Source organism: Amphimedon queenslandica, unplaced genomic scaffold (genome assembly GCF_000090795.2).
Source record: "Amphimedon queenslandica unplaced genomic scaffold, v1.1 AMPQUscaffold_13227, whole genome shotgun sequence".
NCBI lineage: Eukaryota > Metazoa > Porifera > Demospongiae > Haplosclerida > Niphatidae > Amphimedon > Amphimedon queenslandica.
This window is the reverse complement of record NW_003546537.1, coordinates 20707-26212: the sequence shown is the minus strand read 5'-3', so window position 1 is coordinate 26212 and position 5506 is coordinate 20707.

The window sequence follows — 5506 nt, the reverse complement described above, 5'->3', positions numbered from 1 at the left end:
GTATCTTTTGAAATTTGTTAAAGAGGAAGTAGTGGATGCACATGCTCATAACATACTAGAATTAGATGTGGCGAATGAGGATCACCATCTTTCTAATGATCAGCTCTTTGTTGGTGTAGCCACCCGTAGATTCATTGACTCTTGTGATGAGATTGATGTACACCAACTGACACCTTTTTTCAGCAATTGTCGAAATTATTTCATTGCTGCTATTCAGGAAATAAGGAAGAGTTGTCCACTTGATGACCCTCTACTTAAACTACTTTCATTTCCTGATCCTCACCAATGCAAACAGGTGCAACTTTCAAATATTCTCCAAGTTGCCAAACGATTTCCCAATGTAATAAAGGAAGAAGATATAGAGTAGAGTCTCTAAAAGATGAGATTGAAGATTTCAAACTTCAGACCTTTGACAATGGCTTGTTGCAGAAAGATCCATATGTTTTTGGAGCTCAATAAGCAAATTAGAGGATCCTGTTTCTGGAGACTTACTTTATAGCCAGCTATCCCATCTTGCAAAAGCTTTGCTCATTCTACCTCATGGGAATGCAGACACAGAGCGTGTTTTAGCAAAATGAACTTAGTTAAGACCAAAATGCGGAACTGCATTGGAAAGAAATCAATGAATGCATTACTTACCCTAAACTGTAATACTTCTGTGTGTTGCTATGAGTTTAACCCACCCCTGGATGTTATTCGTCGTGTTAAAAATGCAATGCATTAAAAGTGACATGTTAATATTGTGCTAAATCTTGTTAAATTTGTTTTAAAAAATAAGAGATTTTCTAGTGATAATTTATGGTCATGTTTGGAGATTTTTGAGCCAGAAAAAAGCCAAAATAGAGATTTGGACCTGAAAAAATGTGGCAGCACTGTCAAAGATGAATTATTGCTTTTGTAGTACAGTGTATATGTATACTTGTATGAACTGTGTCTTTATTATTTTATTAGAAGACAAAGCTATTTTTAATTACAGACTAACCGTGCTCGCCGTGCAATAGAAAACTCTTTCGGTATACTAGCAGCCAGATGGCGGATCTTCCACCGGCCAATCATTGCTGATCATACAAAAATTGTCTGATATATTCAAGCAGCTATTGCTTTACATAATTTCTTATGGAGCACTGAATCATCTTATTGCCCACCAGGCTTCACTGATGGTGAGATGGTTCAGGAAACTTTATTAGTGGCTCGTGGAGGAATGATGAAGACCCTTGTGCTGGAATGCACAATCTAACTTATATTGGCAGCAACAGGTTACTACAATTTATGTGCTTTTATTATCATTAAATCATTCATTGTAATTATTTTATTACTTTTTTCCTAGATATTCTAAAACAGCATCAGATGTGAGGGATGACTACAAAAGTTGCTTTAACAGTCCAGAGGGTGAAGTTAATTGGCAGATGAGCCACGTAAACAGAACAGATTAATTTTAATAATATTATAGTGAAATAAAATGCACGCATTGTCATTATATTGTTATAATACTGATATATAATGTATATGTGTATATATATATATATATATATACATCCGTAGTGTTTTTATCTCTATGTTGTCATATTATAAGCTTGAAGGTTCCTAATGGTGAAACTTTGGGTAAGGATTAGATGGGAACTCTATATTGACAAGCAACTGTTCTATCTGAAGTTTGGCAATTGCTTTCTGTTGGTCATTGAATTTACGTAGTGTAGCAGCAACATGTTGACCAAAATATCCTTCGTCATCAGTTAGCTCCTTTGCTGTCCTTCTCTTCTGAATCTCTTTCAATTCAGTTATCATTAGTTCCTCCACTTCATCTCTTTTCTAACCACTATTTTTCCTTTTAGTGGGTAATTTAATGGGTGTCGTCTTGTCACTACTAACTGCCCTCACACCTCATTCACTATTATTCAATGAAAGTTATCACAAACACATATTTTATACTTATCATCAGTATCTGTAAAATTGTAATCATCATCTACTTGATCAGGTAACTCCAAATTATTAATGGGCGTAGTTGAACGACTTGACACTGCCAGAGTTGGCAAGTTGGAAACAGTGCTGTAGCAAGCATAAAACTGATTGTAATAATAGAAGGAATATAGCTATTGCTTACTCTCTGTGTTTAACAGTATCAGTTCCACCAGCTTTTCATCCTCCATTTTCTTTTCCACGTCACCATGTGCTTCAGGCAAATTGATTGGTCAGACGTTACATAATTGATGTAAGAATAGAAAAGAATTCTATTCCTACGTATTTTACGCAAACACCAACGCAAGATGTTCACAAATTACATACTTTACCCAACAATTCGGTACGGAGTTACTAGCGTAAATTCTAAACCAGCCTTTTGGCATAGCAGCTCTGCAACAACAGAGGCTGCTAATTTTGAGGCAAATCAGGAGCCTACATAGGCAAATTGTAAGGTGTTACGAATACTCTAAAATAATAATCTCTTTTCCATTTTAGTACATGAACTTATCTAGAACCCCAAGAGGACATGGCAGGGGCAGAAGGGGTGGAGGTCCAAGAGGAAATGTGACTAAAAAATATAATTTTTATTAAATAGGCCTTTTTAATTACATATAAATATATTATTACTAACAACAATAAAGTGAATTATTTTGCAGCGCAAAAAAAAAATTGAAATTACAATAGTATAATGTTCAAATGATAAATTGTTCAGCAAGGCAAAATGCTTTAATACTTGAGATTCCATCTTCCTACAATAATATATATATATATATATACTATATATCATTTATAATTACAAGTAAATACACTACTTACTGTGGCCATAATAAATAAATGACTTAATTACCAAACAATTATACATGCAACCTTGAATAATAACCTATAACAAAATACATACATGTAAGACAATTTGTACACTCCCAATATTCTATCTTACTACATATTTCATTGCTAAGGTTATGATAATGTGAAACCAATGCTGCTAAAAACTGGTGCCTCCTACAGTGTGATAAACTACTGATCAAGGAGCTACAACAAAACACTAAGTTACATATAATAAAGAAATTGATTTAGTTACAACAACCTAAATCCAGAATAGCCTTTAATTATTATTGCACATTCCAATATCAAGCAAAACTATTGCTAAATCATCAAATCATATCCAGCTGTAACTACCTGTAAAGCAATAGGAATAGAAACATATCAAAGGCAAGCAATGTAAACTTACAGGCTAATAATAACAATAGCACAAACAGTAATGGTGAACAAACTTTATTACCAATCACATCAACATTTGTATTCCTTGTAACTCCCATTATACATACCATAAATCAAACTTTGAAAGGAATAAATTGCATGCATGATAATCATTAAACACTACAAGCACCAATAATCCACTACATGTACAATACACTGTGATAAACATGTACATGTATATGCATGTTATACGTTATGTTTGTCACAAACATACTTTTGAGTCTCATTCCAAGTCAGACCTCACTCTTTAACACCACATTGTAGTCCTTGTGCAAAATAAGTACCTGTATGAAGTATGAATGTGTCAATAATAATAATGATAATGTTAGCATCTACAATGTTTCTGATTGGATCATACATGTATGTGCATGCATGCATTTTAGACATATTGCTTACTAATGCTATTCTAAGTTCAGATACTTTCATGACCTGATTAATATACAATAACATTGTGTCCATGAAGAATTTTTAAAGTGTGAACAATTTTTTTTGTTAATGAGAACATGCACATGTTACAACAATCATCAACAAAAGATGTGTAACATCAGCTGGCAAGCATTTATTATGCGCACAGCATTGATGGCAGCATCATTTAAATGCGCAACATCAGCCAGCAAGCATTAACTTATGCACAGCATTGATGGCAGCATTATGCGCAACATCAGCTGGCAAGCATTTACATATACGTAATGCGCACAGCATTGATGGCAGCATTAACATGTATGATAATCATTAATATATGTACTAAATCACTGCTTCAATGATAATACATGTACAAGTATAATGACAACTTTTAATGTCACTCTCAAATTTTTCTTGTCCTTAAAAAATTTTCAGCAGCACCCAGATCCATAAGCACCTGATATTTGTAATAATCATGTAGTACAAGCCACAAACAAGATCCAGATTTGATAATGACAGCTTCCTCCCTTCCTAACCCTCTGTCCTACATGAATGATAGTCACACAAATTTGAATCAATGCAAAACTCTAATGAACACCAAACCTCTTTCACACCCTCTCCCTGTTCATTATAACAGCATTAAGTATTCAATATTCACTGTTACACATTGATTTATCTTACTTCCGGCATGAAGTTAGATCAAATTCATACTGACAAATACTGGATGACAAATACTGGATGGATACACCAACGGTTTTCACACACACATTACATGCAGTAAATACAAGTTACATTAAACAACCAATGTTTTTAAGATGATGGACGTCCCATTCACCATACCCACTTCCATCAACAATCAATGCTTAAGAAATATAAATAGACTTAACTGCTTGGAAACGATTAGTACCAACATGCTTCAAATACAAAGCAGAAGTATTAGTATCACAAGGAATGCCATATAATGATTGGGTTCCATATCTAGTTCAGCCAACAAAAGTAGGAGTAGGAGTTAGTGAATATGAATATATGGTTATATCTAATATTGCAGTTAGTGTAATAATCTCTGTGTCAGTGGCCCACACATAATTTCTATACATTTTGGACTTATTTATGCAATCATATATGCTTGAATATCTGGTTGCACTTAATGTACTATTAAACAATTTTTCAAAGTTTGGCATATTACTAACAATTGCTTTATGTAATTCGTAATGCTGAGAAATGGACCCAGTAATGAGATAAGAAAGGGCATAAAATAACAGTTCCCATCACCAGGGACATCAAGAGTACTATTAGGAACTCTTTCATCTGACAATGGTGTTGTTGGACTACCATGTAAAATTCTAGCAGCTGTGACAAATTTGAGATTGAAAATCTCACACCACCTTTGAAATTCTTCATTAACAGGGTATTAAACATAATCCCATTGTCTCCTCACAATATCTGGGTTGGGAGGCTCTTCATAAGTAAAGATGACATCATCAACTTTTTTGGATTACTTGTCTTTAATTTAATGCTTGAGAGTTTTATAGATACAATCAGACCGCTACTACAATGGTCATTTTTTACAACGCACTTGGTTTTATCATGTTTTGGTTTACATTTAATGTTTGAGAGATTTATAGATACAATGAGACTACTACAACCATCATCATCTTTGACATTAAATTTGGTTTTTAGGTCTTTCAAATTAATTGAAACAATTAATTTATCATCTGTTTTTGGGCGAGGCAATGCCAAAGCACTATGTCAGCACTACTGTCTACGTCAACTTTTCTGTTTTGGGTGCAAGACTTATTTAAAGCATTTTTGTCACATATTTTACTCTATTTGTGGTGATTAGACTTTTGTAAATCAGTACTCTTAAATTTATTGCTACTAACGGTAC